Source organism: Mirounga leonina, unplaced genomic scaffold (assembly GCF_011800145.1).
Source record: "Mirounga leonina isolate KUSES-001 unplaced genomic scaffold, KU_Mleo_1.0 Mir_168, whole genome shotgun sequence".
Taxonomy (NCBI): domain Eukaryota; kingdom Metazoa; phylum Chordata; class Mammalia; order Carnivora; family Phocidae; genus Mirounga; species Mirounga leonina.
The window spans coordinates 42,817,135-42,844,576 of NW_023270426.1; the positions used below are offsets into that span (position 1 = coordinate 42,817,135).

General features: G+C 40.9%; 1 long non-coding RNA gene across 1 annotated transcript in view; it reads right to left on the minus strand.

The window, feature by feature from the left end:
- Window positions 1-27,442, minus strand: part of LOC118016865 — a 121,128-nt gene that overhangs the window by 37,635 nt on the left and 56,051 nt on the right. The window contains exons 2-3 of the long non-coding RNA XR_004680952.1: window positions 1,237-1,370; window positions 727-859 (exon numbers count right to left, since the gene is read on the minus strand). This is a non-coding gene — a long non-coding RNA (uncharacterized LOC118016865). The remainder of the gene's footprint in view (window positions 1-726; window positions 860-1,236; window positions 1,371-27,442) is intronic.

Consider the following 27,442-nt stretch of genomic DNA (forward strand, 5'->3'; position numbering starts at 1 on the left):
GAAAGAAAGAAAGAAAGAAAGAAAGAAAGAAAGAAAGAAAGAAAGAACCAAGACCCTGTACATTAAGATAGACCCCCCTAGCTGAACACTTATTTCTGCCAAAGCTTTTATTGTAAGCTTGTTTTGCTCTACAGGCAGAGGGGAAGCTGAGGGACCAAGTGTTGCCAAGGAAGCAGGTAAGTCTGTGACTTTTTGGCTAAAGCCTCTCTACTATCCTTCCATCCATCCCAGACCAGTGTGCCTGGCTCTCATCAGGCTGGTAAATATTGGTCTCCATGGGAGAAAGACCTCCCTCTGCATGTCTGTGCCATTCACCCTCCATGAAAGAGACTAGAATGTCTACTCCTCTAACCTGCATAGCTTCTTCCCTGCCCACAACAAGAGGTCTTCATTAATTATTACACAATTAAGCTCTGGAAGTAGAGAGATGGGGGTTAACACCCTTGACTCCACTAGAAAAATGACTTCCAAAAGTGATGATGTCTCATCTCCCATTCTTCTAAGCTTTTTTGAGCATGAACATGAATAAAATGAAAAGGAACAAAAAACAGGAGCAGAAATTTGGGGCTTGGCTCGGTGCAGAACGCATATGTTACCAGTGAATCAGCCACTATCAAGGGCCCATGTTGTAACCAGCACTGGGGTGGTACGTCCCTAAAAAAAGACTCACAGGCACAATCTTAATTTGCAGATCCAGACATTCTGGTTTTGAATATTCACTCATACCTTAATCCATCAGTGGCCTCTCTCTCAATCCAATTTTATCACCAAAACTTCCAGTTTCAATCTCTCTCTTCTTCTTTCAACAGCTGTTCCTCCTGTTCTCACAGCAAGACTGCCTTCAGCAAGTCACCTCCTCCTGATTAAAAAGACCAGATAATAAAGATGTGTAAATATCCTAAAGAGATTCCCTCCCTAAGGAAACCGGTAGGTCCAAAAGAGCACCCCCCTAAAAATGGTAAAGGAAATAAAAATAGGAACTGTCAGAATCATCAATGTTGAGAACAAAGGGAAGCAGATTTTCCCAGTATGGGATTGCCTCCCTGGCACGGGAAGTCTACCCCAGGGATGATGGATGGGGCCGATTCCTCTCCATTTCCATCTCCATGCAAGGAACTTAGCATTAATAGTTTCCCCCAAACAGCTGCTTGAGAAAACATGACCACAAGCAGTTGGACAGTAGAAGCCTCCCCAGCTGGCCCTGCCTCTGCTGCTCGTGGCGCATGATGTACAGACACAGAACCCACAGCAGGGTCCCCCGGAGTAACACAGTCAAGCGAATGAGAGGACACACAATGGTTTCATCAATTTATCAATGTTTTCTCGCTCTGTCTTGTCATGGCATACAGACAGGAGATCTCAATAGAAGCCTGAAAAAAAAAAAAAGAAGAAGTGAATTATGCTCATCTTTTACCAAGCAAAACACTTCAGGTTTTTTTCACACTTGACGGTTTATGTCCCAATCCAAAACCTGCCCTGGTCAAGATTTCGAGCCTAGTTGCTGAGAATGAGGCCTGATTTTACTCTGGGCTTTAGGGAATGGGCTATGGGGTCCAAGTGAAGACTCTGCAGAGATGAAATCTCAGATCTTCAAAAAGGTACATTTCCAAATAAACCAAAGTAGTGGCCAGATGGGAGGCACTCATACCCCCAGGCTCTGAGAAAACAGAAAAGTCAAGATGCCCTCATGAGCAATTTAGTGTCATTGAATTTCTCCTGGGACACTCTGTCCTGCCTGTAAATATTACCAAATCCAATTCTAGGTGGCTTCTGAAACAAGGCTAGTGGTCAGGATTTATTCAGGCCAACATCTGGAAACAGGCATGCTCCACACAGTTGTAACTCTGTCTCGCCCCCATGCTCTCCCAGCCTGAAAACCTGCACAGCACAATAAGATGCCTTAAGACAGCATCACAGAAACGGACAATGGCTGGCAGCAATCACCTCCCAAACTTGCCAGACGTGGGTATTTTGTTAAGGTGGAAAGCATCTAATGGCCATGAATACTTCACTTAGGGCTTTTTTTTCTAATGCGTCGCAAGAAGTTCACTCTTCAGCACTGGACTCAGCCAAGGACCCCATCTCAGCCTTCTGACCCACTTCTCAAGGAATTTCATCCAAATCTTTCAGTAAGCCTTCCCCCATGTGCTCTGTGTTGCAACTTGGCAACAACTTCGCACCCTTCTCTCAGGACACCACCTAGAAAGAGGAGATCGCGCTCTCACTATTAACCCTGACTTTGTCGAGGGAGATGCTCAAGACTCTAGGGAGGTTGACAGCCAGTTGCCAAGACTGTTTTAGAGTCCTAAATCAAGCACAAGCTAGACTTCCAGACCTCTACCCCCGGGCGCATCCCACACAGACACAGAAGGAGCAGCTGATTCCCCTGAGAAGGGGACCAGGGATTGAGATGTCTCCCCTTTTCGTTGGTGTTAGTTCTTGAGTTTCCCCTTAGAGTTACTCCTTGGAAGACTTTCTTATACACATAAAGACCAATAATACCACAGTGTTTTAGGGTGTCCTGATCAGGAAGAAGTGACATTCTACATTGGCTAATATGTTGATAAATATGCACATATCTGGACAACCCAGTATCACCCACAAAGAGAACGAGACCCCGGTCGGGTAACTTTGGAGAAATAAGCTAAAAAGGAAAGGAGAAGGGGTTGTCTAGGACCAGAAAACATGAAATAATAAAGGTGGGAGTGACGGGATGGGAGGAAGGGGATGAGGGCAGTAGATGCTTGGCTGGCTTGAAATGGAGCAGGAGGAGCAGAGAATATGAAAACAAGACTTGGCCGAATTGACCAATCTGCCAGGGGCCAGCATTGCCTTTACCAGCACATAGGGAGGAAACATCAGTGGAAGGGTCCTGTGACTGGTTGGAGGTTAACGGCTTTGCTACCCTGCCCTCACTGGCCCTACTCCTAAGGGAACAATGGGCTCTCAAAGAGTTGTAAAGATTGGTTTGAATGTTAGCAGCAGAAAAGATCGGGGGAAACATATAGGAAAGGGCCAGAAGTTTTCCAGGTTGGGAGGAATGAAATGGATCAGATTTCCCATTGGGTGACCATGCGCAGGCCCATCTCCCAGGGAGGTAGGTGAGCCCGCACAGCTCACGCTGTGACCAAGCCTCTCCAAGTGCCTCTCCAAGCCTGCCCGGGATCTCTGATCTTCCAGGGAAAGATCATGGGAGGAAAAGCTGGTGATGGGAGATGGCCCTATCCTGTTCTCCGTGGGAGAAATGTGTTCATCACTGTCATATCACCTCTTCTCATTTCTCATTCTCTCTCCCCACACGTCCTCTAAACTCCTTCTAGGACTGCCAAGGTGACACAGTTAAAAGATATGGTTTACTTCTCTGATAAAATATAACTATCAAGTGGTACACTGATTAATCTTACCTTAAAAAAAAAAAATCTAAATATTCCAAGCTGCCTGAGGGATACCCTCTATATATAAATCCTCACATTTTAGCTTCACAACTGGCCATGATTTCAGCTTTATTTCCTGGGGTACCAAACCTTCATGCTGTGGCTGGCTGCTTTAGCTTCTTTCAGGATCCACCCTCAAGGGAAATGGTCTAAAGCTCTTGACCTTTTCTGACAACTTCTCCTCATCATCTTTCTTAGCATGAAAACTTAACTAGCCTGTGCTCCATGCCCTGAGGGTTTGCTCACGGCTGTCTATTCTGATAAACTAATCCATGCTGAGAGGAAATGGTTGCCTTGCAGAGGGTTGAGATAATCCAACGAGAGAAACCAATATATACAGGGAAAGCATGAATACTATGATCAAGTGTATATATATATATATACTAATATATATATATATATATACACTAATACATCATCAATGCATTAGTCCTCACAGGGAACAAACCAACATTTTTTTGTAGAGACTGTGAGAACATTCCTCTAAATGAGTGGTTCTGTTTGGGGGAACTTCAGGCCACAGGGTAGGTTGGCATGGGAGAGGGGAAGAGAGGGAGACAGCAGCTTTTGGCTCTCCTCCATTCATATTTCACAAGCCAGTTGCCCACTCTTGTGCTTGCTGCCCATCCTATGCTCAATCCATATTTTGCTTCATTCATTTGCATCTGGAAAAAAACTTAGTTTGCTCTGTAGTTAATAAACTGTTTGAGGGACACAAGAGCAATAATGTAAAGTTAGTTCCCAAGTACAGAAAATAGCATGCTTAGGGCCAAATATCTATTAAAATCTTCTGCAGTTGGCAAAGCACCATTATTTAGGGACTCATTCCCCTAGACAGGGGCAGAATTGCTTTCATTTGGGGGAGTCACCTCTGTCACCTTGCAGCTCTGTGATATGGGACAAGTTGTTCAGCCTCTCTGAGCCTCAGGCACTTGATGTACAAAATGAGGATAAATACACCCATCTCATCTGCTTGTGAGGATACGATTTAATAGTTATATAGTATCTGCAAACCATATAACTTAAGGCTTATTTTATAGTAAGCAAGTGAAAATAATAGCAACTTCAGCAGCTATAGCCAGGCATTTTGAGAGTGGAAATAGCCTTCAAAAGGGACTTGAAAGTAGCTGTGTAATATACCTATGAGTCAAGAGCTGTAGAAACCATTTGGGTTTGAAAATTTCACAGTGCCCTTCAAGACAACTGGTAAACCCTCCAAGTGTCTCAATCTCAAGGACAGGAATTTCTGCCCCAGAGATAGATATTACCTGTCTCTGGCAGCTTCAGAGACAGAACGCAGGGCCTGCCCACCCCTGCGAGACTTCTCCCTCCTGCCAAGCCAAGGGCATACCCATTCCCTGTCCTTTTCCTGACCTCACCCTTTTCCTCCCCCCTCCACCCCTCCCACTACCACTCCCCTCCCCGCTGTGAAAGCCTGTGAGAGTCTGCCTAATCTCAACTCAGGGAGTGCTCTTCGCTTTTAAAATGCCTTGCCCAGCTTAATCAGTAACCACGAGCCCTCCGGTGCCAGCTAGTCGCCGCCTGCTCTGACGTGAGCTCCGGCTCCTGCTAGCCAGCAGATGTGACTTTTTCAGGATTCAATCCCCAACCTTCACCCTTCTGCCCACAACAGCCTCCCTCTCTGAAGGTTACCTGTCACCAGCATTCTTGCTCATGAATGCAAAGTTGAGTGGGTGCCTGCCCTGACCTTGAAGAAGCACATCATTTAATACAGGATTCCTAAAAAAAAGAACATTTGACATTTGCCATGGGACGTGTGTCAGGACCAAGAAGAGAAAGCCCCACATGGCAGGGTACCCTCTCAGGTTCAGGGATGTGGCTTGTGAATGGCACTTGTCAACTAAACCTTGCAATGATATTCAGCAGGCATGATGTGGAGAACATGTTAATGAAATCCTGCCTAACAGCAGGAACACATTTGAATAGAATTGAAGTCATATGTGGGATTCTTTTCTCATATACTAAGTCTTCTCTGCATACGTTAACCTTTCGCCAGCTTTGAAAAAGCACAAAACTAAGATGATTCATTCATTCAATCACACTTTGTTTTTTTTGTTTGTTTGATAAATTGGACATGCTGCATTCAATCATTCTTCAAGCATTTATTGAGTACCCATTATGTACCAGACCCTGTACCTAGCACTAGGATAAAAAATCGAATGAGGCATAGATTATTTTAGGCAAATACTCTATTATTTAACATTTTATGCTGAGAACCTAACTTCTCAGTGTGTTAAAAACAAAGCAAAGCGACTACAAGCATTTCTGGACATTGGCTTCATTTGGAAACAGACAAAGAGAAAGGAAGGGCAAATACAAATAGAGTTTTAAATTAGCACGGGCATGCTGCAGACTTGTGAACATTTTTCAAAGGAGGAAAAGCATGTTGGGTTATGGGAAAGAGAGGATCCACAGCCAGAATGGGTAGGATGATCTTGGGCAGTCTTTCAGAAGGAGAGTGCCCAGACTTGCCACTGTTTGTGAAATAGTCTTTCAAGTGAAAAGGGCCTGCGCAATGGCCAGCCCTTCTTGTTCATTTTCTGCCCTACTGCCTGACACACTGATAGTGAACTCTGGCTGAGCCATGCTCCGTCGATAGCAGTGCGAGGCACCATTTAGCAGAAGCTTCCTGATGCAGAGCTTTTAGAGAATTCAAGGATTCACTCTGTCATCATCATTAGGAGTGCATGTTTCCATTGCTGAGTCAAAAGATCTAAATTGGAGCTGGACCAGAAACAAACGGTGAGTCAAATGAAAGACTGTAACTGCGGAACAAACCCCCTGCTGTTAAGATAGCCTGGGCATGGTGTGGAGTAACCTCTGCAAAAGTTAGGGCTCATTCATTCATGCAACAAACATTTATGGAACACCCCCCATGCGTCAAGAACTGTCCTAGGTGCTGGGGACAGAGCAGTGAACCAAAGTCCTATCCTCATAAAGTTTATATTATAATGGAGAGAGACACTACATGAACAGTATAATTTAAATTAGAATTGGGATGAATAAAAAAATTCAAAGATGAGCTACAGAGTAACCTATCCTAGGTACTTGTATTGGTCTAGACTTTATTGCAAACAACAGAATCCTTCCTAGCTACTTTAAGCAGAAAAGGATTCTATATAGGGAACTCAGTGGCTTATAAAATTGTTAAAAGGGCTCGAGGAGCAGGCTCTAGACTGACCTCTCAAGAACAATCCCCAACCTCTGCACAATCCATTAGAAGAAGCTGCTATATTAGGAAGGTGTTTTGCCCTGCTGACTGTAGAACCATTCCAGCCCCCAATGCAATTAAAGTAGTGCTGTTCCTGAATCAGGAAGCTGCCTTTTGCTGCTTCATGTTGCAGCCATAGCTAGAACTGCTTTCTCCAGAATCACAACACTCCAGCCACCAACCATGCCAGCAAAATGATGCTTGGTGCCATCAAATGGAGACCCTGTGAGCCACAAAATGGATGCCCTGTCATTTTGTTCACAGAAACTATATCATTTCTAGGATCCAAGCTAGAAGGCCTAGGAAATGTGAATTTTGGTTTGGATTCTCAGCATAGGGAAAGAGAGTTTGAATAGATGTTAAGCTACCCATTCCGTAGTAACTTTCACACCAGGTTGGGAGGGTAATCAGGGAATGCCTCTGGGGGAGGTGACAGTTAAGTTAAGATCATGCAAGAAGTGAAGGAGAAACTCTCCAAGCATAGAAAAGAAATGAAGGTAACAATTGCAGGCACAGCGTTGGAAGGCAATAGAGAAGTTGGAGGAACTTGCAGAAGCTAGATCAACAAGAGGTTTAGGAGATGGTAGTTAGGAGTTGGATTTTATTCAGAGTACTGGGAAACCAGAGACAGTTTTATGAAGGGGACTGGCACACTCTGATTTGCATTTTTAAAAGAAAATTCTGGCCTCAAGGTGAAGAATGCATCACAGACAAGCAAGGGTTGAGCCAAGGTTGAGCCAAGGAGACAAGACTGAAAACTCTTGAGGATTTGACATGGTGATGGCCTGGGCTAGGATGCTGACTTCAGAGATGAAGTTGACACACTCCATGTGTGTTCTGTAAGGAAACCCACAGGATTTCAGAATGAATTAGATGTGAGGAATAACAAAAAGGGAAACAATAAGGATTGCTCTTATGTATCTAATCTAAATAAAGGGTGGATGATACTCCTTTTCCTGGATTGAACAACAATGGAGAGAAAATGTCTACAACTTACCAAAACAACTCACCAAGTCCTTGATGTTTAAAAAAAAAAAAAAATCAGTCATGTAGACAAGTTGGAAGTAGACAGAACCAGAAGGCCTCATATTTTCCTGTCCCAACTGGCCATTAATTTCATGTTTCAGAGTATTCAGAGTATTTTTAAGGTTCCGGAGTAGCAGGTGTCCAGCTCTGTAGACGAAACATTCTAACATAGGTGGGATCACACTTAGACTGGGATAAAGGTTTACATGCTAAAAACCATGTGGGGCAGTGTAGAATTGTTTGGCGAGTTGGTGTCTAATCCCTGTGAGAAAGAAAAGTCATAAGATGTAGAGTCATTTGAAGGTGAAAGGCTGAGCTCTAAAAAACATATGACTGTAGGACTGTAGCAAGTCCAAGTCCCATGTTGGAAAATAATCCTCAGGCCACCTACTCCCGTGTCCCTCCACTCCTCAGCTCTCTCTGTTCACTTCCACCATCAAAACACTTCCCAAAATGAGAATAGGATGCTTCTTGGGTTTTATGAACTAACAGTTAAATGATAAACTAATGTCAAAAGGAAAAGTACAGATTATTCTGTCTTTAAAAATACAAATACTATTAGGGATTGGTCTAGGAGTTACTCAGAAGAACAAACTGAGAAAAACCACTGCTCTAGACTATGCTATAATATCTTCAACAGATAAACGAACAAGTAAGAATTTAGAAGTCTAAGCAAGAGACAGAAAAAGAGGGGTGCCTGGGTGGCTCAGTCGTTAAGCGTCTGCCTTCGGCTCAGGTCATGATCCCGGGGTCCTGGGATCGAGCCCCGCATCGGGCTCCCTGCTCAGCAGGAAGCCTGCTTCTCCCTCTCCCACCCCCTACGCTTGTGTTCCTGCTCTCGCTCTCTGTCAAATAAACAAATAAAATCTTAAAAAAAAAAAAATCAAAAAATAAAAGTACTGAAAGGGAAAAAATGTCAATGTAGAAGTCTATACGCAGCAAAATATCTTTAAAATATTAAGTTGAGGGACGCCTGGGTGGCTCAGTTGGTTAAGTGGCTGCCTTCGGCCCAGGTCATGATTCCAGGGCCCAGGGATCGAGTCCCACATCGGGCTCCTTGCTCAGCGGGGAGCCTGCTTCTCTCTCTCTCTCCCTCTGCTTGTGCTCTCTCTGTCAAATAAATAAAATCTTAAAATATATATATATATATTAAGTTGAAATAAATATTTCAGCCTGGAAAAAGTGAAAGAATCCATTACCAACAGACCTGAACTGTAAGAAACGTTAAAGGATGTCTTTAGGCAGAAGGAAAATAGAACCAAGGAGAAATCTGGATCTACACAAAGAAATGAAGAACACCTTAAATTGTAAATATATGGGTAAATATATGAGACTTTTTCCTTCTTCTTCAAAATCTCTTTAAAGCCATTTAAGCAAAAATAGTGTACTGTGGGGACTTTTAACAAATATAAGTAAAATGTATGACAAAAATAGCACAGTCTGGGACGCCTGGGTGGCTCAGTCTGTTAAGCGTCTGCCTTCGGCTCAGGTCATGATCCCAGGGTCCTGGGATCGAGCCCCGCATCAGGCTCCCTGCTCCGCGGGAAGCCTGCTTCTCCCTCTCCCACTCCCCCCGCTTGTGTTCCCTCTCTCGCTGTCTCTCTCTCTGTCAAATAAATAAATAAAATCTTAAAAAAAAAAAAAAAGAGAGAGACAGAAAAAGAGGCCAGGCCTGTGCCCTGCCTCTCTTAAGCAATCAGAGCTCTTAGAATAGCTCTGTTACTGGGGCAGAAGCAAATAATCTTTTGCTCTCCCTAAGCATTAACTCTTCCACATGTCTTTAGCATTCTCCGTGGGCTTATTGGTGCCAAAGCACAGAAAAATTTAATTTCATGTCGCTAGGTTTTTGCTTTTCTATGGTTAATGAAGAGGCAGGTGCAGTTAACTGGGCTGTCAGGAAAAAAAAGTGGGGGGAGAGTAGAAACTGCTTATTTGACCAACTTCAAAATTTGCTAAACCACAAGATAAGACAACTCATAACTAGTTCCAAGCACCCATATCTCATTCACTTTCAAAGGAAGTGCTCCTGGAGGTATTTCACATTTACAAATGCAATTGTTTTGCCAATCTAGAGCACTCTGAGCTTGCACATAAGAATTTTTGAGCCCTTCACCTACCCCTTCAAACGATTTAAATATGTAATATAGTAAGCCCAAGAGTAAAGTTGCTAGCTATCAAACTGATGAGTTGTGGGGGATGGAGATGTATACCCAGTGCTCTCAAGAATTAAGGTCAGTGTAATCTATCACCTGATAAAGGGAAATTGGTCTGTGTAAAAAGAAAGATTAATTAGGGGCGCCTGGGTGGCTCAGTTGGTTAAGCGACTGCCTTCGGCTCAGGTCATGATCCTGGAGTCCCTGGATCGAGTCCCGCATCGGGCTCCCTGCTCGGCAGGGAGTCTGCTTCTCCCTCTGACCCTCCCCCCTCTCATGTGCTCTCTCTCTCTCACTCTCTCAAATAAATGAATAAATAAAATCTTCTATAAAAAAATGTGAAGGAACATCAGTATTTATCTACTTCAGATTCCAACATAGTACAGAATCAGCAGTAGGTATTAGATTTTGTTACATTGTAAAAATAACACAGAAGGGGCGTCTGGGTGGCTCAGTTGGTTAAGCGACTGCCTTTGGCTCAGGTCATGATCCTGGAGTCCCGGGATCGAGTCCCGCATCGGGCTCCCTGCTCGGCGGGGGGTCTGCTTCTCCCTCTGAGGCTCCTCCATCTCATGCTCTCTCTGTCTCTATCTCATTCTCTCTCTCAAATAAATAAATAAAATCTTTAAAAATAAAAAAAGAAAGATTAATTATTTTAAAGGATTGTATTTAATAAAATAATTGGTTAGTAACTAAATAGTTGACTGAATTTGGTCAGTTCCCTTGTTTTGGAGCCATCGATTTGGGCTCAGCCTCAGTTTCCATCTTTAGTTCAATCTTTGGCTGCGTTGAGGTTTTTACTGAGTGCTTACACCAAAGGGTAGGGAGGAAAAAGCAGCAGGGGCATGAGCCACAGTTTGTCATTTTTGTCACCTAATAGAAAAATGGATCCATGTATAACTTGTCTTTAGAATCTCTTGGTTCTGAGCAGATGGCAGATATTCAATACAGGTCTCTCGAATATGTAAATGAATCATGGCACCCATCTGGTACAGGCAAATTCTACACTGGGGATTGTGGTTGCCTCTGTAACATACATCGCACTTTTCTCTTATTGAGAAAAAGCAATGGTGTCTGAGGGAATGCCCTCATTTAAAGAGCTGGACCTGGCTGATTATGTGTAATCTCAAGCCATTTTGCTGAGATTGTCTAAGAAATGGTCATGTGACCTTTGATCCTGGCCAGTGAAAGAGAAAAGAGGCTTCTCGGAATGCTCTTCTTGGTTCTGAAGAGCAACAAGAAGCCAGTTTTCTCTTCCTCACTGTAAGGGAATAAGGAGGCTTGCCCCGCAGCCATTTTGTGGCACAAGAAAAGCCAACCTGAGAATGAAGCCAAAGCTTAAAGCAGCAGAATGAAGAGACAGAGAGAATCTGGCCCTTCGATGATATTTTGTGACTCACTGAATCAAACATAAAGCCACTCTACTTCAGAACTGAGTACTGTAAGGCTTAATATCCCTGTTGTTTAAGCCAGTTTGAGTTTAGTATTCTATTTCTTGCAAATGAATTTGAATGATGTGAAGACTGAGACCATTTGCAAAAAGAGGTTTTTTAAGTATCTAATTATTTCAAATATCCAGCTTACCTCTTTTTGAAATAGATATCGTTAATTAACTTTATATTACTTAAATGTCCTTCACAGTCCCTTCTCACTAAAAACTGATTTTAAGAATTTAAAATCTAAAAATGTAATAGGAAATCAGGGCTGATAGCATATAGCTCCCCCAAAAATTATGCTCTCATTTATATAAATGTTTTACAGCAAATTTTTAAGTGTAGTTTTCGGTTCTTGTAGTTTGGTTATATTTCTTTTTTACTTTATTTATTATTGGGAATCTCTAATCCAAATCCATACAGAAGTAACTTAAGCCAGGTTGTAAAATGGAGAGGAAAGCACCACCGACCATGCCCACCTACTCTATATATAATTAACCCTTCTTCCATATATCCAATGAAATACCCATCCTCTAACTGGGTAGCTGGGTATGAACCCTGACTGTCCATTGCAGGATAGCACAGCCACTAAGAGCATGGACTCAGATCTCGACTCTGCCATTTATTAGCTGTGTGCTTTGGGGTGAAATATTTAACCTCTATAAGCCTCCATTTATCCTTATGTAAGTGAAGATAACAGTTGTATTTACCTCACACTATTATTATGTGGGTTATATAAGATAATGCAAGTGAAACACTAAGCATAGTGCCTAGCATGTAGAAATCTTATTAATGTTCACTTTATGGTGCAAGTGATCAATGGGTTTGACCTAGAGGGAAGATGTTAGCATTTTAAAAGTACAGCTCGATAAACCAAATTATTACCTAAACAAGTGGAGTTCAGGAGAGAGCTGTTTGGGGACAACAGGCATAGTGGGATATTCTCCCTCTTAATATTTATTTCCCGGGCACCTGGGTGGCTCAGTCGGTTAAGCGACTGCCTTCGGCTCAGGTCATGATCCTGGAGTCCTGGGATCGAGTCCCGCATCGGGCTCCCTGCTCGGCGGGGAGTCTGCTTCTCCCTCTGACCCTCCCCCCTCTCATGTGCTCTCTCTCTCAAATAAATAAATAAAATCTTTAAAAAATATATATTTATTTCCTAGCTCCCTCACATGGAATTAGTCTGGATCCCTCTCCCCTCCTCCATCACCATAACACTTAAGAACTAACTCTGATTTCTTCACATGGAGCTCAGTGAAATGATGAAATAAGTTGTAACATAGCAGGATGATAGTATCATGTCTTGGTATGGAATACTCAAAATTATCTTTTTTAAAAATCTAGAATATAAAAAATAAATAAATAAATAAATAAAGAGAGAAAAAAAATCACTATAGCCTGCTTATACTGACTCCATTCTAAGAAAATCAAGAAAGTGCTTGAAGGGTGCAGTAGGAAGCGCACTGTCAGGAGTGGAGGGGCTCTACCTCCACCAAATGAGTATGAGCTTGAGCAATCACAGCATCCCACTGGAGACCAATATCTTCATCTGTCTAATGAAGGATTTTGGACATGAACCAGGTTTTACACCATGTGCTTCCTAGCCTTATCAGGGGCTGTCAGGGGAGAGAGCAAGAAGCAGGAGCACCAATGACTGGTCATTGGGGTCCTCCCACTAGCTTTAACCAGAGCAGTGTCATGACCACCTGTTTCATCTACTCTATTACAATAAAAAGTCTGAATACACACACACAAAAGCTTAGCCAGATGGTCTCTAAGGTCTCTTCCAACTCTAACTCTCCAGGTTCTCCTTACACATGGCTCTGATCACCAATGTTCCCAGCACAGCCCAATCTTTCTGTTACCACTGAACCCACCAGGGGATATGATCAGTTATGCTGCTTCCATAGGCTTTGCCTAACCAGGAAAGCTTGAAACACCACAGCTTCAGGGCTCTTGACAAGGATGACTAGAGCAGTGAGTTAATGAGCCCACAGAGACGTAAGAAGCAGGGGGCATCACAGGAAACTCAGGAAGCCTGATTCTGAAGGCAGAAACTTAAAGAGGTCTCAGACGAGTTATGCTGCAAGAGGCTGGATCTCTTCAGAAGTTCCTATGCAGAGCTTCTTCCTGAACCAACACGCTTTCCCCAATCCCATCCTCAGTGTCCCCAGCAAAGAAAGACCAAAGATATCCCATCTGATTACTCTTTGCACATTTGATTTACTCATGTTCACCTAGCTATTCTCTTTCAGAGCCCCTGCAGAGTCTGAGATGGAGCTTATCGAGTTAGATAACATGGTCTGTGAAAGTGGGGTTTCACTAGTCAGAAACAAGGATTTGCAGCATTCATTTTCATCAAATGACAATAATAGATTTTTCCTTAGTCCATTTAAACTCCTTAATTTTCTAATTCAATCTTGATGTAATTCAAACATACCAAAAGTATAGAAAATTTTAAAACACAACAAAAATTCATGTATGCTCAGCTTTGTCAAAGCTTAAATTTTGCTTTCTATCTTTAGAGCTTCAGGGTCTCTAAAGGGAAAAAAATTAATACAGATATGATGACAGACCCCTCCTCAATACCATTATTCTTCCTACATGCCTCTCTTTGGAAAGATTATAATCTTTAATTTGGTGTTTCTCACTTCCACTCACATTTTCATAATATTTTATAATATATATAGTATATATAATTTGTATACTTAAATATATATGCAATATGTAATCAGATTACATATATGAAATACATAAATGCAAAATGTATATATTCATAAATATGTTGCAATGTACCATAAATATTCTGCAGCTGTTTTTCTTTTTAATATTTGTTTTAATATTTTACTTTTTTAAGTCCATCCACACTGAAACATGTGGCTCTAGATCACCTTAACTTCAGTATAATATGTCCTTGTATGAATCTACTCCAACTTATCCATTCTCTAGTGAATGGAAATTAAGGCTGTTGCCAATTTCCATCCATTACAAATGATATTAAATTGAACAATTCATATCCACATGTGAAAAAATTTCTCTAGGGTGGTAGAGAATTCCTTGAGTGAAAATTAAGTTCATTTTAAATTTTATTTGATGTTACCAAATTGCTTTCCAAAGTGGCTATCCCAATGTACACTCCCACTTCACAAACTCACTAACAGAGTATGCGTATTTCCTTGTCCCAAATCCTTCCCAACACTGGAATTTGAAGACTTAACAGTTTTTACAAACCCAATGGGCATGAAAAACTATTTCATCGTGGTTTTAATTAACTTCTCCAGGATCTCTGGGAAGGGTGAGAAACTTTTCAAACATATATTCGCCATTCATGTTTAGCTTCTCATAACTGCCTGTTCTTATCTTCTGCCTACTTACATCTTCACTTATATTTTTCTTTTATTTATTTATTTATTTATTTTGAGAGAGAGAATGAGAGACAGAGAGCATGAGGGGGAGGAGGGTTAGAGGGAGAAGCAGACTCCCTGCCGAGCAGGGAGCCCGATGCAGGACTCGATCCCGGGACTCCAGGATCATGACCTGAGCCGAAGGCAGTCACTCAACCAACTGAGCCACCCAGGCGCCCCACTTATATTTTTCTTATTGTTTTCTGGGAGCTCTTTAAATATTCCAGATATTATTCCTCTATCAGTTACATAATTGCAAATATCTCGTCTAATATTATGATCTGACATTTAGTTATGTTGTCTCTGTTTATAAAACCTTTCAAGGAGTGGAAGTTATCAGTATTTTCCTTTATAACATGTAGTTTTCATGCTTTGTTTAAGAAATCTTTCCCTACCTCAAAGTCATAAAAGTATTTCTGTGTATTTTGTTGTAAAAGTTTTAAAGCTTTATAATTTATACATACCCAATCTACTTGGAATCAAACTTGTATACATAGAATGAGACAGATATACAGTTTTCTTTTCCCATAGAAATAATCAATTGTACCATTTATTTAAAAATCTGTTGTTTTCCCACTAATTTACAGTGCTATAACTATCATATATTCAGTAATTATTCAAGCAAGTGTCAAATCTCTATTAGATTGCACCGGTCTATCTATATATTCCTAGGGCACTGCCATCTATCTTAATTATTTTAGCATTTAATAAGTCTTGATATCCAGTAGGGCAAGTCTTCCTGCCCTTGTTCTACTTTTAAAATTGTTTGGACTATTGTTGGCCATTTGTTTTTCCATATAAATCTTAGGACAAGATTGTCAAATATTAACAAAAGCTGTTGGGATTTTGAATTTTATATTAACTTACAGAGCACTAACATCTTTAAAATATTGAATCTTGCCATCCATAGACATAATATAACTATTTACTTAAGTCTACTTTTTTTAGATTTTATTTATTTATTTTAAAGAGAGAGAGAGAATGAGCAGAGGGAGGGGCAGACAGAGAGGGACAGAGAGAGAATCCTCAAGCAGACTCCCCGCTGAGTGTAGAGTCCCACGCAGGGCTCAATCCCAGGACCCTGGCATCATGACCTGAGCTGAAACCAAGAGTCGGCCACTTAACCAACTGAGCCACCCAGGCATCCCTAATAAAATTTAATAAATTTTTATAATTTTTTCTTAAAGTGGCTTGAATATTTGTTAACTTTATTCCCAGACACCTTAAAATTTTTTGTTACTTTTTGAAAAGGTATTGTTACTTAAATTATGTTTTCTAACTTTGATATTTTCTACCTTTGTGGCCAGTATGTAACGATCTTAGAAGTAGGTGCTGTGATGTACCACCCAGATGTCCCTCTAAGTCAGAAGGGCTTATTTGCCGAGCAGTGGGATATGCTACTGACAAACAATCTCAAGAGGTTGGCCCTCTTTAGGAGTGTCTACCTTACCTCACATCCCTTTCCTAGGGAACCTGTTAATCAGCAAAGACTGATTAACAGAGAATAAAAACTCATCTTCCTCACATCAGCTTGGGACAACTCGGAAGGGCCATCCCAGTTCTAGAGCTTCCCTACCGAGGTCTTCACTGAGACCACATCCCACCCCATCTCCTCCTCTCTTCAGTCCTGCTTCTTTCCTGGCCTGTCTATAGGTATCAACCTCAAAAGCATGCTTTCTGCATATTCATCTCTACCTCAGAGTCTGCTTCCTGGAGAACGGAACCTGAAACAGTCCATGAAAGCAGATGCTAAGATGAGATTTTGCAGTTGGGTCATCTTCAGCCTGACTGGTGATGAGGACCCATCACTGGCACAAGGTAGAGATGAAATTGTTAAAACTTATCTGTGGTAAACTGAGAGGGTATTCTGGTAAAAGAGGGTGCACAGGAGAATGCGACTGATCAGGCATTTGAAAAACAGGGGGCTGGGGGCCGCCTAGGTGGTGCAGTCAGTTAAGCATCCAACTCTTGGTTTTGGCTCAGGTCGTGATCTCAGAGCTGCAAGATCGAGCCCTGCATCAGGTTCTGTGCTCAGGGTGGAGTCTGCTTGAGGTTCTCTCTCCCTCTGCCTCTGCCCCTCCTGCTCGTACATTCTCTCACTCTCTTTCTCTCTAAAATAAATAAACAAATCTTTAAAAGAAAAACATGGGGCAAATAATAACTACAGGGACAGTGGAACTGGGTGACTATAGCTAAGATTTATTAATCATTTGAAAAATATATAGGAAGACTAATAGAAATTAATTATTAATTAAAAACTAAATGTAATAGTCCAAGGATCTTGTGAAGTGACTCTCGTATCTTGCAGCCTAAGGAAAAAGTAAAGAAGGACTTAACCTTAAGAGGAGCAGAATTCCAAAGAAGATGAAGCTCTCAGTTCCTACTGGTTGGTCAGCTATGTAAGTTCAGAGCCCTGGCAGGGAGAGAATGCATGAGGATACCTGGGGTGATGCACCTGAAACTCTTAAATTTCTTACATCCCCCAGAACCATCAGAGCTTACACAAGTGGCCCACCCCTCACTCCTAACACCTATTCTTTCCCTCTTACTTGCATCTACAGAGATGCAGAGAAGAAGGGTCTCAGAAAGAAGTCTTTTCTTCTCAGAGAAGAAGCCTCTCTCCTGCAGGACAACACGCCTCCCTCTTGGGATCAGCCTCCGCCACCCCTCCTGGTCATTGGGACAATAATGAAGGTTAACTCAACCTGGATGGGCTGAGCCTGATAAAAAAGGAAGGAGAGATTGCCAAAAGGGAGGTGCAGGACCCAGAAAACCTGTCCCAACAAGGGCCAGGGGACTACACACTAGACTGGATTCTGAGGATGCTGGTTCAGTGGAGGCAGAATATAAAGTGGAAGAAGGGAGAGTTTATTAATTTAGGGGCACTGTGGCAGGACACGGAATTTAACATGGGTCCTCATAGATGTTGAGAGATTATGCAAACACCCTCCTAGGAAGGCTCCCAGATGCATGAAAAAGCTATGGCCCAGGGCTTTGCAATCTACAATCCCAGTGCCTTATTTTTGTACAGCCTGAAAGCTAAGAATGTTTTTTCTGTTTTTAAAGCGCTATAAAAAATAAACAAAGATAGGCAAGCAAGGATGTTTGTGGCTCACAAACCCTAAAATATTTACTCTCTGGCCCTTTATAGAAAACGTTTATTTGACTCTAGCCCACACGAAGTGAATGCAGAAATGCCTGAATTACCAAGGCAGAAAGTCAAAGAAATAGTAAAAAGACCTAGATAAGTAGGCATAGAAGAGTGGACTTACCACGTAAGACTGAAAAATCCACAGGATGAAAATTCTCCATACGAGGGCCCAAAGCAATAAAAAATGCACTGGTGAGAAGACCACTAGCCTCCTGAAGTTCAGTGGTAGCTCCCCTCTGCAGGCCAGATGACAGTAGCAGAGGCCATTACAGAACTGGCCTCACTGATAGCAGTGGGGATACTGGACTCCGAAATTATAGAGGCCAGATGGCAGCACTTAACAGTTAGAAGCCAAGGAGATGGAATTATCATAATGAATAGCAGGTTCTGAAATGGTGGGGGGGTGTTAATGCTAATTATCAGGAGAAGGTAAGGTTGCTATTACATAATGTCAGCAGGGAAGACTATATTTGGCATTTAAGTGATGTGCCTCTTGGTAATATCTTGCCCAATTGTGATGGTAATTGGACAGTTGCAGCAACCCTGGCCTAAAAAAAGGACACATGGCCAGAGTATCAGACCTGTCAGAAATGAGGATCTGCGTCACCCAGCAGGTTTGCCACTGACACTAGCAGAGATGCTATGTAAGAGGAGAGGACGTCTAGAATGCATAGGAAAGCCGTAATCAATGAGTATCAGTGGTGGCCCCAAGACCAGCTGCTCCAATGGAAGCCACACTCTGTCCTATTCATCTTCTTCCTGTAAGTTTCCCCCCTCCCCAAGGTAAAGACTCCCATTGAGATCCTGAAGGAATGGCTCCCAAAACTTAAATAAATAAGGTAGATCCCCGTGCCTCCCGAGTCCCCCTTTAGGACTAAAGAACTTATCCCCTTCAGTGCAGGAAGTAATGCTAGCAGTTAGACCTCATCCACAAGCCCTCTTAAAGAAGAGTCTTGGCCAAAAGAGCTGCCAAACCCAGAGCCACATCACTTCCCAGGGCATTGTACACCGGGCAACTGGTCAACTTGGAAATATAAAGCCCTGGCCTCTCCACCCTAACCTGGAATAATTCTAAAGGGAGTCAGCAGCTTCAGATCTTCCCAGGAGGTTGTCTGGGGCCTTCTTTAGGACTGCATCACAGTTCAGCTTCTCTCTTTGTACAATCCTGCTTCTCACCCATCCCTTCCACAGGTGTGGATATTAAGAACACAATCCAATAAACTCCGTGCTGACTGCCAGGTCAGAGTCAGCTTCCCTGGAGCCCAACCTACAAGAATCTTCTCTCCAAAAACTTTATTATTTGAATTATTTGACAGTTTCTCTTAGATATATACATTGTCTAAACACACACACACACACACACACACAAGAAAAAGTGTTTTTTTTTTTTCCAATGCTTATATCTCTTCATTTCTCTTTCTTGTCTAACATCACTGACTAGAACCTGTAGTACATTAATAAACAGATGCTGTGATGACAGGCATTCTTGTCTTAGTCCTCTTTGAATAGAATACCAAAGAGGATATTTGCTCTAAAATGTTGGTAGATCATCTTTTGTCAAATATTCCCCACCTTTCCATTTTACTAAGAATTTATCATGAAAATATATTGAATTTTTTAAGTGTTTTTCCTGCTTCGATTTAAATGATTGTGTATTTCCTCTTCAGTCAATACGCTAAATTACATTACAAACGGTTCTCTTGTTAAATCATCTTTACGTTACTTAAGAAGCCCTACTGGGTTTACACACACACACATACATGTATGCACATGCACACAAGTACACATATATAAAACTCATAAAGATATAGCTGGATTCTGACTTGCTTGTATTTTATTTATGATTTTTGACCCTATGTTTATTTGTGAATATTTGTCTGCAAATTTTTTTCATATTGACTTTTTCTGTTTTTAATATCAAGTTTATCTGTTTTTCTATCAAAGTTATACCAGTCTCATAAAATGAGTTGGAGAGCACTCTTTTTATTATCTGAAACATTTGTTTAAGACTGAATGTTTGCTAGAACTTGCCTGTAAATTAAGAGTTTGAAATGAGCGTGTGTGTATACATGCACATGCATATGTGTAGATTTTTACAAAATACTGAATTTTTTAAATGATTATAACTAGTAATCTGTTTCTTCTTGAGTCAGTTTTGGTAAACTTAACATTTGGTAAACTAAACATTTTTCTGTACTTGCTGCAACTGGATATACAAACTCACTAGTGGGATGAAACAGACAAACACACAGTTTCTGTTTAAGTTTGTCGGCATTTGGATAAGCATAGTATCCTCTTTATTTTTTAATATCTACTGTATCTTACCAATGTTTCTTTATTCATTCCTAAAAAGATTTTGTATTTTCTCTCTTTCCTGCCCAGGTTATGAACAAATTGAGAAATCAAAGAAGTAAGTACCTTTGTTAGTTATAATGCCTGGGCTGGAGATTGTAGCTTAATATGAGAGCCAGAATTAGACTGATTTGCTGACTCAGGAAGCAGAATACCCCCAAAAGGGCTGACTGGTTGAGATCTATGGCATGGAGGAGCATGAAGGAGCAGAGGAAAACTTACCCTGACTCCAGACAGGTTTGCTCTGAAAGAAGAGCAGAGCTGATATGAGTAAGCTCAGTATTCCTCTCAAATTTACTGGTTAGGTAAACCATTCTACCCTCCTAGGAGCAGAATGCATAGAGAAGCAAAGTCAGTTTTCAAATTTTGTTGAAACTTCCTAATTTTTAGCTTTTTATTTTATTACTTTATACTCCCAACCTCATATTTTCCTTTCTTTTAATTCTTTTGAGTTACTCTGTTCTTTTACTAGATTCTTAATTAAGCCCTGGCTTTCTTCACTTTTTTTTTTTAAAGATTTATTATTTATTTATTTATTTTAGAGAGAGAGAGCGCAGAGTGGGGGGGGGGGAGGGAAAGAGGGAGAGAGTTTCAAGCATACTCCCTGCTGAGCAGAAAGCCCAACATGTGGCTCCATCCCATGACCCTGAAATCACAACCTGAGGCGAAACCAAGAATCAGACACTTAAAAGACTATGCCACCCAGGGGCCCCGTGGTTTTCTTCACTTCTAATGAAAGCAGTTAAGGCTGGGGCGCCTGGGTGGCTCAGTCGTTAAGCGTCTGCCTTCGGCTCAGGTCATGATCCCAGGGTCCTGGGATCAAGTCCCACATCGGGCTCCCTGCTCAGCGGGAAGCCTGCTTCTCCCTCTCCCACTCCCCCTGCTTGTGTTCCCTCTCTCACTGTCTCTCTCTCTCTCTGTCAAATAAATAAATAAAATCTTTAAAAAAAAAAAAAAAGAAAGCAGTTAAGGCTGTAAATTACACACTAAATAGCATTTTAGCTTTATCACACTACTTTTATTTATGACATTTTCATAACTTTAATTATAAATATATTTCCATTGTTATTCATTATTTGACCCATGATTTACTTAGAAATAGTTACTTTTAATTTCCAGAAATATTATGTTTTATATTATGTTTTAAAAAGAATTTTTACTTACTGTTTTCTCACATTTAACCCCATTGTAGTTAGAGAACTTAGTGTGTATATGCTTTTTTTGGTATTTACTATTTTTACTAAGCCTTTCTATGTAATGATACACTAGTTGTTTTCTTTTTTAAATGGCCCATGAGTCCTTGAAAGGAATTTGAATCTTTCTGGCATACTGTTTCTTTTATCCTTATTTAAGACTCATCTTTATCTCTATCAGTTAAATACCACTTTGTATATTATTTTAGCTATATCAGCTTTCCCTTGGTTAAAATTTGTCTGATATATCTGTTGCCATGCTTTTTTTTTTTTTTAAGATTTTATTTATTTATTTGACAGAGAGAGACACAGCGAGAGAGGGAACACAAGCAGGGGGGAGAGGGAGAGGGAGAAGCAGGCTTCCCGCCGAGCAGGGAGCCCAATGCAGGGCTCGATCCCAGGACTCTGGGATCATGACCTGAGCCAAAGGCATACGCTTAACGACTGAGCCACCCAGGCGCCCCCATGCTTTTTTATCTTTAACTCTGGGGGTCTTTATGGTTTAGATATGTCTTGGTTAAAATTTGTCTGTTATATCGGTTGCCACACTTTTTTATCTTTAACTCTGGGGGTCTTTATGTTTTAGCTATGTCTCTGGTTTTTGTTTTGTTTTTATTTTCAATCCAGCATGATAATCTTGATTTTTTAAACAGGAGAGTTTAGTCCATTTATATTTGTTTTAATTACTGATGTATTTGAGTTTATTACCACCACTTATGTTGTGTTTCCTATTTACCCTAAGGTATATTTATCTCTTATTTTGGCTTTTACTGGACTTACATGAATTTTCTTTATTCCTTGCCATTCTCTCCTGGTTTAGAAGTTATATATTTAATTTCTGTTTTTTTAGTGGTTACCCTTAAAGTTTCAATATGAATGCTTTTTTTAATGAAGTCTAAATTTAATCAATAGCTCTATCTTCCTCCAAAACAAGTATTTATAACAATTTAAATCTAATCAGTGTCTTTCTGTCTTATATATTAATTTTGTACAGCTTTTAATTTTCCTTGTCTTTTTACCTCTAAATCATGCCATTGCTGACATTGTTATTTTATAGTAAATACTAATTAAAATTTGTCCCATGTGTTCATCATTCCTTCTTGCAACTCAGTCCTGATTTCTGGATTTAATATGTCAATGAAAAATTCTATGGTAAGCCAAATTATCATTCATGGGCGAGGGTGTAATACAAATTTTATCTTGGCACTTTGAAAATATTATTTTTCTTTTTGCTATTGAATAGTCTGTTGTAGTTCTTATAAATAATATACTGTTTCTTCTTTATTGTTCCTAAGATTTCTTCTTTGTCTTATGAGTTCTGAGATTTCATTTCAGTAAGTCTAGTGTCTTTTGTATTTAATCTGCTTGAGATTTATTTTGCTTCCCAAATATGAGGATTTAAGTTTACTTTTAACTCTGGAAAACTCTTAATCATTATCTCTTCAAGTACTCCCTTTATTTTTTCTACGATTAACTATGATTAACATATAGAAACCTTTCATTCTATTTCTACATGTATTTTCAACTGTCTTATACATTTCCTGTCAATTTATCTCTCAATGCTAGTTTCTGGATAATTTTATGAGATCTACTTTCCAATTTACTAGTTCTCACTACAGTTGCATTCAGTAACATTCCCTTTCAGAAGTTTTTAGTAAGTTCTTTCAAAATCTGCTTTCCTTTTTTTACAATTACTTTTTATAACCACTTGTTATTTTCTTGTATTTTAAATTCCCTACTTTATGTCTTTAATCATTTAAAACATCATTGTCATAGTTTCTACTCAAGGCTCTACTATTTTAAATTATTGGAAACTGTGTAATTCTAATGTGCTTTTTTATGTCTACTAATGCACACACATGGTAGTTTGCTTTCTTGTGTATTTTGCAACTATGTATCAGGAGCTCATGTTCAGCAGGTATTTATATGTGGGAATCCTGAGAGATCCAGATTAAGGGGTCATCCTACCGTATCAGTTTTATGTTTGTTTCTGCCAGGAACCTCAGAAAATAGCTCTTTTTATAAAAATTTCTTAGCTTGGGGTTTTCCAAATAATGTAGGCAAAATAAAATTCAAGGTCAAACAGGCACAGGTCCATGGGAGACTTTTTTTTTCTTCTCTTTCAAGCAGCATCTTGCTAATGCTCAAGACACTTTAGAAAAAAGTGTATTATAAGAACCTTGTTCCATTTTTACCCATGGTGGATAAAATGTCCTCTTTCTTACCCCTTTCTCAATCCTCGCATGCACCCAAAATGATTCCCTAAGTAGTGTTTCTCTCTCTCTCCCTCTCTCTCTCAACCCTCAGAATACTTTCCTCACAAAACAACTAATTGACTAAAGCAGAGTTTCCAAAAAGAGCGGGCCCACAGCCCACTTTACAAGCAAAAGCTTTATCTGCCTCAAGGTAAACGTCTACTAGCATGTTTAATGAAGAAAGTCAACAGGAAAAGAAAAAACAGAAAGGGAAAATAGAGGCAAGGAGAGAATTTATATTTGTTGGCCACCGACATTACAATAACCCTCAAAACCACTTTTTGTGGCAGATGTTCCTTCTCAGTTTGCAGACAAGGGCCAAGGCTATATAGCCAGAAGAGGGGGCTAACCCATATCTCCCTGACTCCTTTCCTCAGAAGGAAAGTCCATGAGTCAGAAAAGTGGAGCCCATAGTAAACATCAGAAATAGAGCCTCAAGTAAAGGAAAGCTCAAAGCAGGAAAGAGTCCTGTTCCTAAGAGTATCATGAATGGGGCTCTTTCTGTAAACTCTGCTCTAGCCTATTAGTTCCCTCTGGACATACTGCTCCATTTCAGATTTTCATTTCTTAATCCTCTCTTCCCTTCCCCAAAGTTTCCAATAGCAATTATGCTGATTCTCTAGGCCAGAGACTAAGACCACAAATGGGAAGGGAGGAACAATTGGAGGAAAGGCTTTTCCAAACTTCCCAATATCAAAATATCTGTGGCATTCCCCCCTTGGAGACAATGCCACCTCCCTGAAGCCCAGATATACCTGTGAAATAAAGTGGCAAAGTAATGTGATTTTGGAATTCAGGCCTTCTGATGTTCCAGGACATTTAAAAAATCATATAGTCATCAAAAAGCTTCACTCCCAGCTGTGTGGAAAGTGACTCTGCAGCTCTCACTTAATTTTGGTTGCATTACCTCATTTTATACATCATTCATGACAAGCAAGAAACCACGGGGCTCCTTGGCTAAATCCTCTTGTCCTTGACACAACTCTAATTCCTCTGGCCATTTACTTCATAAATGTGGTAAATCCTGCAGCTAAAAGAGGTTGCGCAGAAGTTTTGGTCAGTTGGCTCTTCCCTCGTTGTCACAACAAGCAAAAGAGGCCAAGGCAATTAGCAGCCCTGACCTACTACCATTTTCTTGTCCTTCCCATGTGATCCACATTGCCCATTACTCTGGCAACCAGGATGGAAAGGGTGAGAAAGAGGAGATTTTCAAAAATTGTCTTTGGGTGAGATATTTATGTCTTCCCACCTGGCATTTTTCCTTGAACTCAAAGGGAGCACCAAGATAGCCAGCAGCGTGACTCCTCTACCCCACGTAAATGAATACATTTACACCTTCCTCAGCTGTTCATGTAGAGAAGGAGCTAGGAGTCTCCATGTGCTTCAAGGGCCCATCCAGGTCTCCTACATGTCAAGACAGAAACTCAGGAGCACATGGCCTCAGGCCCAAAAGTGATGTGGCACTGAGCCATGCCCGAGGAGAGCAGTTCTGTGATGATTCTCTTATTTGTAGACACAGCTCTTCCCCAGTCTTCATTACTGGGGCTTCATAATCCTCCTAGGAGGAGATCACATGGAAGCAAAAATTCATTCTAGACCTGCTAAAGAAGTGGCAGTGTTTGGGGCTGGAGTCTGCAGGTACTTAGAACTGAACCAGGAATGTGAGTCTGTCCCAGGATTCAAACACAGTTAGATAAAGGAGTCTTTTGGGCCAAGGCTTAGACTCATTGTGATCTTCTGTACCCCTTATCCCTACAATAAAACACATTTAGAATGGAGGGGCTACAAGATGCTGAGTCATCAGAGCAAGATTAGATCATTTCCATGTACTGTGCACAGACATAAATGTAAACATCTTAAAAAGGATTTCAACATCAAGGATTAAAGCAAAAACGGTTTTATGTTTAACTAAGAGTTAAGCATGAATTCTATTTCCCCATAATTCCATTAATAAAGGTTTTACTTCTAAAGTGTTTGGGGGCACTATGCTGTCTTTGCTTGAGACCTTGGACCACAGGAGAATAAATAAGCAAGACACAAAAGCATCAAAATTGACTGGAATTTGTCTCAAAATATGCAATGCACTTTGAAAACCAAAGGAAGAGACTAGCTAAAAGATACATATTGCTCTGTTTTAAAAAGACTATTTTTATATTTGCTTAAGGAAAAGGGATCCAGAAAAGAAGCTCATTCAACAAGATCATCCTTTGAGTCCCTTTCTCCAAGAAGCCAACTAATCTGGTCATTAGAATCACTTTCCATCTACGCATGGGTCCTCTTGAACTCCTTAATCTTGTATTATGTAGACCTTAAAACCAATTGCTAGAAGAATGTATCAAAGAAAGTTTCAAAGTCAGCTTAAGGTTAATTTTGCTCAAGAAATTCCTGGCTTTCCTTCTTTTGGTGCCTCTCTGTCCCCTCTGCTTAATTGCTTCTGTCTTCCTCCGGCCTAACCCCAGCTTGATCTTTCTTACCAGCGTCTGCTCCAGGCCTGGCAGAGCAGACAGAGAAACTCTTTAAGAATATAGAGTTGACTATTAATAGGAGTGACACTGGCCATTGAAAGCCAAGGCAGTCAAGTAAGGAAATCTGTCAGCCTGGATTAGCTTTCCAGCACCTGGGAGGTAGGACTTATTTATAAATAAAAATAGAGAGCAAAAATATCTGGACCCTCATAGGCCCCTCATGTCTGAGAAGGCTTACATGGATCCAAGTCCAGAGGATTTTCCCAGCTGTCCTCCAAACCTAGCAGCAAACTTTTGTTTCTGAAACTGGAATTAAAAAACGTAGGCTTATTTCCATCTGAATCAAAACCTCTGCTTGTACAGACACTGTACTTTTTGCATGAATTGCTAAACAGAACCAGATCCCCAATCCTGTAACAGGAACCAGATATGTCACAGCATCCTCTGGGATTCACATATCAAAGTTATTGATGGGTTCTTTGCCAGAGCATGGCCCTTGCCCTTTACTTCACTCTGGGCCTCCCTGCATCCACCATGGAAGGACCATGTTTCCTCCATGTAAGATCTAAGCCCTCTACATCTCAATCTTGGTAGAATCCTTTTCCTATTGCAGAATGGACTGTAAGAATCAAATCAAAATCTATTGCGAGCAGCCTGCATCTCACAGGAGCATTTTGAGGTTAATTTGCTAAGTGTCTGGGTTCTAGAAGTTGCATGAGGACACTTGTTGCCAAGTTTGGAGGTCAGGTGACCATTAGGTCACTTTGTGATACCATGGTCTCTGGTCCAGAGAAGCTTACAGTATCATTGTACTGAAAATCTACTATCATGTATCTCAAGTAATGGTGCACACACACACACACTCGATTTCCTTGGGAAGTGGTGGTTCTGTTGTGCAAGCTAATACAATTGCCCAGGGCATTTTCTTGTGCTATTCAGCCTTTCAATGCTCATCTCTTATCTTCTGATTATACCATCTCCTTTTACAAATAATTCTTGCTTTCTAGGGTGTCAGGAATTAGTAGACTATGACCATCCCCCTACTAGCTGCCCACATTTAGTTTCTTTAATCTTTCCTCTGATCAGATTCCCTGAGCCCTCCTCACCTACAGCTACTCCTTCTCCTTGCCCTTTTCCAAATTCCCTAAGGTTTTGTGTTCCTAAACTGAGCTTTACAAAATCAGAGTGATATTCCAGATGCTTGCTCACTAAGGAGCCGAGAGACCAGCTGTCACCTCTGGTCTCTGTTACACTGTGACTCAAGGTATGTGTCCCAGAATAGGCTTGGCCTTTCATGCTGCCTCCTCTCATTGCGTTCTGGCTGCTCGGTGGCTGTCCACTATC